The sequence below is a fragment of the Marmota marmota genome, unplaced genomic scaffold, assembly GCF_001458135.2.
Source record: "Marmota marmota marmota unplaced genomic scaffold, marMar, whole genome shotgun sequence".
Classification (NCBI taxonomy): domain Eukaryota; kingdom Metazoa; phylum Chordata; class Mammalia; order Rodentia; family Sciuridae; genus Marmota; species Marmota marmota.
This window is the reverse complement of record NW_026000026.1, coordinates 4,490,497-4,501,230: the sequence shown is the minus strand read 5'-3', so window position 1 is coordinate 4,501,230 and position 10,734 is coordinate 4,490,497. Positions and strand designations below refer to the sequence as shown.

The window sequence follows — 10,734 nt, the reverse complement described above, 5'->3', positions numbered from 1 at the left end:
GTGTGTTTTACCCAGGACTGAATTCAGGGGCACTTGGCCACTGAGCCTCATCCCCGCCCCTATTTGTATTTTATTTTGAGACAGAGTCTCACTAAGTTGTTTAGTGCCTCGCTTTTTGCTGAGGCTGGTTTTGAACTCACAATCCTCCTGTCTCAGCCTCCCAAGCCACTGGGATTACAGGCATAAATACGCACAGCTACTAAGTTTACTATTTAATTTTGGTTAAAATGCAATATATTTAGAAATACAAGAAAATATGCAGTTTAAAAAAAAGAAATGGGATGATGGAGATGCCAGTTACCCTCATCTTATCATCACACATTGTGTATGTGTGTTGAGGTGTCACATTGTGCCCCCTAAATGTGTATACTATTATGTCAAAAATAATACATTGAAAAAAATACCATATATCTTAGCCCCCTGTTCTCTGCCAGTGTAGTAAGAGCAGGAGTTGCGCATCAAGGACTCTCTGAGGTTGAAATTACACTGAGGCAATGTCCAAGGCAAGTGGGCCTGGCCCCAGGAAAGCTGTGGAAGGGAGGCTTCCAGCCCAAAGTGTGGTTGCAACAGGGAGTGGCTCTCTGGCCATTCTGGAACCAGATGGCAGAAGTTGTTTAAGCTAAGAATAGATGAGGGGAATGGGCGTCTCCTCTGGTCTTCCTGGCCCTGTGAACATCTGATATGGTGTGTGTTCCCTCCATTGCTTCACGTGGCCAGACCCATATGTACTGAGCCCGTCTGAGAGCCTTGAGAACAGGTAAGACAGGCCCTTTGTCTTCAGAGCCCACAAAGCATTGGGGGAGGCAGATCACAAAAAACCCTCGGCCATAGGCAGATAAGCGCTCCCAGGGACAGCCAGGCAAGTGGGTGTTTAAGGAAGGAGGCTTCAGAGGAGTTGACAATGAACTGAATCTTGCTAATAGAATTGGATTTTCCAGGAAGGCAAGGAAAGGGAAAGGGTATGGCCTCTACCTAGAGGTGTAGAAGGGAATGACGTGTTTGGAGAACTGGTCAACCTGAGCACAACAGGGGAATGTGGTCTTTCCAGGGCCTTGGGAATCCATATTCAGTCCCTGACCTGAATTAGTGCTCAGCATCTCCAGGTGGCAGTTGATCATATCAGGACAGGAGTAGAGGACACCTGGATTGTTTCCTCCATGCTCCCACCTATTCCCTAGGATACCCATTGTTTTTCTACTTTGAGCAGAAAGGCCAAGACCGGGATGTTTACATGAGCTGAGTCTACAGAATTAAATTCCAGACTTCTCCAAAAAAGAAGACACGGCGACTGCTGGCAGCTTCCTGAAAGTCTGAGATCAGAGGAAACTTTGACCTAGAGAGGAGGAAGAGGAGGACATCTACTTGAGATTGGGTCCCAGCTAAGGGGTTCCTCAACACTTGGCTTCTAACACAGAGACCTCAACACTAGTGGAAGAAAGTATCTTTAATATATTTATTAGGGTGTAACTTAACATACTATGAGATTCTCCTGTTTCTAATATACAATTCAGTGATTTTTAGTAAATTTACAGAGCTGTACAACTGTCACCACAGTCAGCTTTATTTTTTATTTATTGATGCTGAAGATTGAACCTAGGGCTTCACACAACTAAGCACATATTCCATCCACAATTAAGGATGACCTACATCCTCAGCCCTTTTTATTTTTTATTTCAAGAGAGGGTCTCTCTACATTTCCTAGTCTGGCCTTGAACTTGCAATCCTCCTGCCTCAGCCTCCTGAGTGGCTGGGATTATAGGCATACACCCATGCCCGACCACAATTCAGTTTTAGAACATTTCCATCACCCCAAAAGGATCTCTTGTACCCATTTGCAGTCCATCCTTATTCACACCCCAGCTCAGGTGAACATTAATCTGCATTCTGTCTCTATAATAATCTCCCTTTTCTGGACCACTTTGCATGATGTTCTTGAGATTCATTCATGTGAAAGCTTGTGTCAGCAGTTCTTTATTTGTTATTGCTGAGTTGTATTCCATTGTACAGATATATCATATTTTATCTATTTACCAGTTGATAATCTTTTAGATTATATCTACTTTTTAAAAAAATTTTTTAGTTGCCAATGGACCTTTATTTTATTTATTGATATGTGGTACTGAGGATCGAATCCGGTGCCTCACACATGCTAGGCAAGCACTCTGCCACTGAGCCACCACTCCAGTCCCTTATATCTACTTTTTTACTATCAAGATTAATGCTGCTGAGCATTCATGTACAAGTATTTTGTATAAACATACATTTTTCACTTAGTGGGGTAGGTACTTAGGAGTGGATTTGCTGTATGGTAAAATTTTTTTTTAAATATTTATTTTTTGTTGTTGGATACAATACCTTTATTTTATTTATTTATTTATTTTTATGTGGTTCTGAGGATCAAACCCAGGGCCTTGCACGTGTGAGGCAAGCAATCTATCGCTGAGCCATAACCCCAGTCCCTGAATGGTAAATTTTTTAACCTTTTAAGAAACTGCCAAACTGAATCTGGGGATATGTCTCAGTTAGTAGAGTGCTTGCCTTGCATGCATAAGGCCCTGGGTTCAATTCCCAGCACCACAAAAACAAACAAACAAACCAAAAAACCCTGCCAAACTGTTTTCCAAACAGTTTTAATATTTTACATTCCTGTCAACAGTGAATGAGCATTCTAATTTCTCTGTTCTATGTTCTTTTCAACATTTGTTCACTTATTATTGTCAGTCTTTGGAGTTTTTTGCTTTGTTTTTGTTTTGGTACTAGTTAGTGATTGGCATATGCTAAGCACATGCTCTACCACTGAGCTATATCCCCAGACCTTTTTATTTTTTATTTTGATACAGGGGCTCACTAAGTTGTTTAGGGCCTTGCTAAGTTGCTGAGGCTGGCTTTGAATTTGTGATCCTTCTACCTCAGCCTCCTGAGTTGCTAGGATTTTCAGGTATGTGTCACTGTGCCCAGCTATCCCAGTCCTTTTTACTTTTTTTTTTAAATATTTATTTTTTAGTTGTAGTTGGACACAATACTTTATTTATTTATTTATTTTTATGTGGTGCTGAGGATCAAACCCAGGGTCTCGCACATGCAAGGCAAGCGCTCTGCCGCTGACCACAACCCCAGCCTTCATTTTTACTTTTGTACTTTGAGATGGGGTCTCACTAAATTACCCAGACTAGCTGAAACTTGCAATGCTCCTGCCTCAGCCTCCTGAGTCATTGGATTATGGTCATATACCACGCTGCCTGGCCCAGCTGTCAATCTTTCTTGTTATACCCTTCTGCAGAACTTTTTTTTTTTTAATATTTATTTTTTAGTTTTTCGGCGGACACAACATCTTTGTTTGTATGTGGTGCTGAGGATCAAACCCAGGCCGCACACATGCCAGGCAAGCGCGCTACCGCTTGAGCCACATCCCCAGCCCTCTGCAGAACTTTTAAAAATATACACAATGTCTTGGCTCTATCTCAGACCAATCACATCAGAATCTTGGGGTTTGGGACCTTGGCATAGGTATGCAAAACGAAAACCTATCTACTTTAAAAGGTGTTACTATGCAGAAGAGTAAGGGACTAGAGGTTCAACCTCCGATCAGAAGCTCTGCCTTCCCCAGCACTAAAAAGGGAGCTCAAGCCGGCCAGCGGTCTCCCCCACACCAAGAGACAAATGGTTTGGAGCATGGGAGACAAGATTCCCTCCAAGAAAGCACATGTGTGGTCCCAGGATGGACCAGCTTATTGACAGGGCATGATGGTGCCCTCCTGTAATCCCAGAGACTCAGGAGCCTGAGGTAAGAAGATGCAATTTTGAGGCCAACCTGGGGCTACTCTGCAAGATCCTATTTCAAAAAAAAATTTTTTTAAATGAGAGGGTTTGGGGTGTAGCTCCACAGTAGAACAAATAACTGGCATGTGTGAGACCCTGAGTTTAATCCCTAGTATGGGGGGTGGAAGGGCATGTTGGGAAGGGAAAGTGAAGGAGCTTGGAAGTGGGTTGTGTGAAAAAGTCCCAACTTCTCCAGGCATGGTAGTACATGCCGCCTGTAATCCTAGCTACTGGGGAGGCTGAGGCAGGAGGATTGCAGGTTCGAGGCCAGCCTCAACAACTTAGCGAGGCCCTGAGCAACTTAAAGAGACCCTACCTCAAAATAAAAAATAGCACTGAGCCTCCAGGTGGAACGCCTTGTATGGTGGAGCTGGCTGCTTCTGGGTTACCTCCAGCAATGCTAAAACAGTTCATGAGAAGGCAGCAAGTTCCCATGCTCTACAGAAAGATTTTGCGAGCAATTTGCCAAGTTTCAAATGATTCTGATCTCAAGTACCTGAAAGACTGGGCAAGAAGAATTCAAAAGAAACAAAAGTGCCACCAAAGAGCATGCAATTCAGACGATGATTACTCAGGGCACTATGCAGCTAAAGGAGTTAGAAGAAAACACTTGCTTCAGCAAAATCTTTTTTTTTTTTTTAAGAGAGAGTGGAGAGAGAGAGTGGAGAGAGAGAGAGAGAGAATTTTTTTTTTTTAATATTTATTTTTCAGTTTTCGGCGGACACAACATCTTTGTTTGTATGTGGTGCTGAGGATTGAACCCGGGCCGCACGCATGCCAGGAGAGCGCGCTACCGCTTGAGCCACATCCTCAGCCCTTGCAAAATCTTAATATAGCATTATTCTGGAGGATCTTCAGTTGAGCCTGGTTGCAATGGACAGCTCAAGGCCAAGTCAAACTGTATGTACAGTACTTGAGCAAAATATCCAGACAGACAGGCTGTGTTACAGAGAGCAGAGAAAATCACATCTAAGTAATTGCCTGGGGACTGAAAAATATACTTGAGTTTTGAAAATGAAAACTAATAATAAAAATATAATAAAAAAGACTGGGTGTGACCCATCACACACACACAATAAAAAAAGAAGGAAGGGAGGAAGCTGGGCAAGGTGGTGCACACCTGTAATTCCAGTGGCTCAGGAGGCAGAGGCAGGAGGATGGAGAGTTTGAAGTCAGCCTCAGCAATGGTGAGGCTCTAAGCAACTCAGTGGAATCCTGTCTCTAATAAAATACAAAATAGGGCTGGGGTGTGGCTCAGTGGTTGAGTGCCCCTGAGTTCAATCCCTGGTATTCCGCCCCCCCCCCAAAAAAAAAGAAGGAAGGAAGAAAAAGAAGAAAGAAAAATCCCAATTTCTGCCTAGCCAGCTAAGATTGCAATGGGGCACTTCCCATGACCTTAGGGGTCAGTCAGGCCCCTGGGGAGATTAGGGAAGAATGACATTCCTGGCTGCAGACCAACTCCAGACAACCCTGAAGAATCGCGGAGAGATGGATGGTGCCACCGGAAGCAGAGCTTAGAGGCTCAGCTGGGAAGTAGGCCAGGGCCACACAGGCTGCCATAAAATTCCTCTTTTTGAAGAGTCTGTGGAGGATAATAACCATCCATTCTTGAATTCCACAAATGTTTATGGAGCCCTTCCATGTGCCAGACTCAGCTAGGCACTGGACATTCAGCCAGGAGTAAGAATGCCAGGCTCCCTCCCACCCCCGTGGGGCAGCACAATCAATAAATATCTAGGCAGACAGAAGGACAGGCAGTGAGGGGACGGGGGCCTCTCATTGGGGTGACATTGGAGTAGAGGTCTGAGTGAACGGAGGAAGCCATCTACGTCAGGTATGTGTTTGGAGATGCACTGGCAGAAGAGCTGGTGGGAAGCCCACGCTGCTCAAACTGGTGTGTTCCGAACCACGGGATAAGATGGAGCCACAGAGGGAGGGGACAGGAGCTAGGTCACCTAGAATGTCTTGGGGGTCACGACCAGAGATCCAGGTTGAATTCTGTGCACCATGGGGAGCCAATGGAGAGTTTGAAAAGGGTAGAAAAATGTTATGGCTTGCATTTTTCAAAAGATCGCTTTGGTCGATGCAGAGAAACTAGCCCTACAGTCGGAACTGTGAGGAGGGGGATGAGGCCAGTTGCCCAGGAGAACAGGACGGTGATCTGGACTCCTGTGGGTGCTCATGGGGACAGGATATGGATGTGGAACATCTTTTGGAGTTAGAGACACCAGGATTTGCTGACATGAAGCATAGGATAAAAGGGGCAAGAATGTTTGACTTGAACGTTCACTGTGTGAAGGGCAGTGCTCTGATCTGGGATGGAGAGACAGAGAGGAACAGCATTTTACACTGGTGGGGGAGGGCTTGCTCAAACATGGAAAAGAGGAGGAAGGTCAAAGGGCTGTGATGTCCTGATTGCCGGCTATGGGTGGGCAGTCCTTGTTAGACCAATGCACATGCTATGTTGGGACTCCAGAGACTGTAGTATTAGGGCATCTTGGAAACAGTCAGTGCTGGAAGGTGTTGGCTGCTTCTTGCAACTTTTAGGAAGGCCCTCCAAAAAGGAGACAAGTTTAAGCTAAAGATGGACCTAACATTATTATCAAAAGAAACAGTCCCACCAGGTGTGGTGGCTCAACGCCTATAATTCCTGTAATTCAGGAGGCTGGGACAGGAGGATCACAAGTTCAAGGCCAGCCTCAGCAGCTTAGTGAGGCCTTGTCTCAAAATAAAATGGGCTGGGGATGTAGCTCAGTAGTAAAGCACCCTGGGTTCAATCTCCAGTGCACCCTCTCCCCGAAAAAGTCCCTACCACTTATCACCTCCTCCCTTCAGTCACTTTGAAATGTCAACTGGTTTATGAAACCCAGCCATCTAGGTGGCACTGTTACAGATGCCCCACCCCTTTCTCCAAACAATCTGAGGCTGGAAAACCCATGCAGGGTGTAAGGAAACCGATGGTTTCCTTAGAGGAACAGAGAGAGACCGGCCCCCATGAGTAAGTAAATCAGCGTCAACCAGCAGCTGACACAGGCCTAGAAAGGGGAAGATGGGTGGAACCAAGAAAAAAGGAACTCAGAGGGAAAATGAGCTGCTCCAGGTCGACATTCAGGCCAAGACCGAGAGGGCAGGTACCAGTGCAGAAGACCCAGGGCCCGGGAAGCAGCACCTTGTCAGAAACCTCACAGTCCTTGAGTTTCAAACCTGGAAAGTCCTTCAGGGACCAGGTGGCCAGCTCTGTCCCCGGATAAAGGAACTTGTCTTCAAGGAGGAAATGAGAAAGGAGAACACAGGGACAGGTCTCCTCCTAGCCTTAGAAGCCACAGAAACTCAGCCAACAGTTCTGCCCCGGCTGAACTTAGAAAGCCCCAGTCTTTTTTTTTTTTTTTTTTTAATATTTATTTTTTAGTTGTACTTGGACACAATATTTTTATTTTATTTATTTTTATGTGGTGCTGAGGACTGAACCCAGGGCCTCGCACGTGCTAGGCGAGCGCTCTACCGCTGAGCCCCAGCCCCCAAGTCTTATATTTCCCCTTTACTCTATTTGGTAACTGTCCAGTCCCCAAGGGGCTTGTTCTGTCCAGCTGTTTACATTGTGGGAACAGATGTAATCAAGTTCTTCCTGGGCTGCTATGTGTCCCCCTCAGGCCTCTCCCTCATTCCGACTGTAGCCCCTGTCACATGTCCTGGGCACACCCAGGATGACCCACACAGACACATGAGCTGCGTGCTCTTGGCCCGGCAGGGTGAGCAGCAGGGGTGGTGCCATTTCCTGAGGAGCAGCTTGGCTGGACTGGAGGTTGGGGACAGTTGGAGGGTAGAGGAGCCTATGCAGCTTCTCCAAGCTAGGCGGAGATCCAAAGGAAACACAGCTGGAGACAGGAGAAGCAAGCCAGGTGACCCAGCTGACATCCTGGGCAGAAACCCAGCTTGGCATCCTATGGCCACTGTCACCTGTGCTTACGTACTTGGACCAGGTATTTCTTCCTGCTGCACCTCAGTTTCCCAACCTGCAGAACAGGGACAATACTAGCTCTCCCCAGGGGTCGATGTGAGCATTAACTGGGGTAATAAACAGAGAAGTTGGGGGAAGCTGGGTGTAGTGGTGCACACCTGTAATCTCGGCGATTTGGGAGAATTTGGGAGGCTAAGAGAGGAGGATCACAAATTCCAGGTCAGTCTGGGCAATTTAGCTGTCTCAAAATAAGAAATAAAAACTCCCTCAGGGGCTGGGGTTGCGGCTCAGTGGTACAGCGCTCACCTAGCACGTCCGAGGCCCTGGGTTCCATCCTCAGCACCACATAAAAATAAATAAAGGTATTGTGTCCAACTACAACTAACAACAACAACAACAACAAAAAACTCCCTCAAAAAACAAATCAAAGCAAAAACAAAAAGCAAGAAAGAGCTAGATGTGGGATTACATACCTGTAATCCCAGTGGCCCAGGAGGCTGAGGCAGGAGGATTGCAAGTTCAAGGCCAGCCTCAGCAATTTAGTGAGGGCCTAAGCAATTTACAAGACCCTGTCTAAAAATAAAATACATTAAAAACGGGGGGTGGGGGTGGGTGGATGGGGATTTTGCTCAGTGGTTAAGTGCCCTTGGGCTCAATCCCCCATACAAAAAAAAAAAAAAAAAAAAAGACACAGAGTGGATAGTTGAGAGCATGGGCTCTGGAGCCAGACCAACTTGAGCTAATTACTTAACCTCTCTGGTCTCAGTTGCCTCATCTGGAATCTGGGGGATGATGATACTTACAGGATGTTACCAGGTGTAAGTGAATTAGGATTTGCCAAATACTTTCTGTTTGTTAACAACTGGCTAAGGCTAATTATCAGAATCGTTAATTGGGCCCTCTGGTACACCATGAAGTAGTTCTAGCACTTTATATGCTTTAATCACATAAAATCCTCACTTCTAGCTGGGTGTGTGGCTCACACCTGCAATCCCAGTGGCTTGGGAGGTTGAGGCAGGAGGATTGCAAGTTCAAAGCCAGCCTCAGCAATTTAGGGAGGCCTTCAGCACTTAGTGAAACCCTATCTCTCAATAAAATATAAAAAAGGCTGGGGTTGTGGCTCAGTGTTAATCGCCCCTGGGTTTAATCCACGGTACCAAAAAACAAAACAAAACAAAAAATCCTCACTGCTCCCCAGGACAGATCATCCCCGTTTACAGAGGTGGAAGCTGAAGCTCAGAACAGATTGGCTTTTCTATTTCCTCTAGAACAAGGGCTGGTGAACCAGGGCTGAGCAGTGACTCCAGCCAGCAGCCTGCTGTCTGAACACTCTGGACTCGGCTTCCGAGACGCAGTGGTGGACTCAACAAAGCCCGAAATACGAACCATCTGGTGCTTTACCGGAAAGCTTTGAAGAAGCAGGACTGGAACCACATCTGTCTGGACCAAGCACTTAGTGCTTTCCTGCCTGGGTCTCCGTGGTGCGCCGAACTCACTCTAGATGTAGAAAAGCATCTTTCTTTCTTTCTTTCTCTCTCTCTCTCTCTCTCTCTTTCTTTCGCTGGCCATGTTTTATTTGTCCTTTTTCTTCAAACAGGACAGCCAAGATACAGACGTACTGAGTAAAATAAAATAGATGGACAGATACTAAGAGACTGTGATGCACAGGCTACATTCAACCTGATTTTATTCATGCTTGCCTTGGGGTGGGGAATAGATCATTCGGTAAAAACATACAGTAAAAACAAACAATGTCTTACCATGTACAACTTTTAAACTACAATAATTATGTACCTTAATTACTTCCTGCACACAGGTCTAACATTACAGTATTTTTTAAAAAAATAAACACAATTAAGACTTCTAGGAGGGCTGGGGATGTGGCTCAAGCGGTAGCGCGCTCGCCTGGCATGCGTGCGGCCCCGGGTTCGATCCTCAGCACCACATACAAACAAAGATGTTGTGTCCGCTGAGAACTAAAAAATAAATATTAAAAAAAAGACTTCTAGGAACATTTTATCATAAATTAATTCCTAATTTTTCTTTGTAGATAGATCAAGCACCTCCAAAATACAAATTCCTATCCACGGTGAGTACTTTACTTAAAATGGAGGAAAGATTTCTTCCCAGTCCCTCTGAGTGCTGGGAATACTCCTTTCCCTCTTCAGCGGAAGGGATTTGGGGATTCTCGTCTATCATCCTTCAAAGCCAAGAAGTTTGGGGTCAGGGACACAACCAAAGCCCTTCCTCCAACATCACTCTGAGCTGTGAGGGCTGAGGACAGTTGTTGTTTGGTGCTGGGATTGAACCCAGAGGGACTTTACCACTGAGCCACATGTCCACTCCTTTTTATTTTTTATTTTTCAGACAAGGTCTTGCTATATTCCTTAGGGCCTCGATAAGTTGCTGAGGCTGGCCTCCAACTTGTAATCCTCTTGCCTCAGCCTTCGGAGTCACTGGGATCACGGGCGCGTACCACTGCAGCTGGCCTGAGGATGGTTTTGAGAGAAAGGGAAACCCAGGTAATGGAGAGGGGCAGGCTAGTGGGCAGGTCCCTGGAATCAGGGCACCTCTGAAATGGAAAAGAACCAAAGGAATGCCATTTTGCTCTGACCTGCCTCCATTTTATGCTTGCTTAAAATGTCTTCTTTCCAGCCTCCTGACGCTGTATCTGTGCTGACAGTACAGTAGGACCTTCCCGCCCCCTGACTAAGGCCCTGATGTACAACAGAAATGACTCTGAAATGGATAATCAAAACAATTCTCTCATGTTACCAAAATATGTCTCAACAAGGTCTTTTCTGACCTACATCTGGCTCAACTGTCTTTGTGGTTTTTGTGGGTTTTGCCTTTATAAACTCTATACTTTCAAAATTCAGAAGCTGGGAGTTCTGGGAAGCGCTAGCCCGCTCCCAATCGCTTGCCTGGCACACTCATTAAAGGACTTTTCCCCTTTC

At 45.7% G+C, this 10,734-nt stretch overlaps 1 long non-coding RNA gene across 2 annotated transcripts; it reads left to right on the top strand.

Moving 5' to 3' along the window:
• Window positions 1-7,254: 7,254 nt before the first annotated feature.
• Window positions 7,255-10,734, top strand: LOC125618942. 2 transcript variants are annotated; one of them, XR_007350327.1, is made up of 5 exons: window positions 7,255-7,799; window positions 9,046-9,258; window positions 9,828-9,866; window positions 10,145-10,299; window positions 10,433-10,734. It is a non-coding gene; the product is annotated as an uncharacterized LOC125618942 (long non-coding RNA). The 2 variants fall into 2 exon arrangements; XR_007350326.1 differs by having other exon boundaries at window positions 10,145-10,734.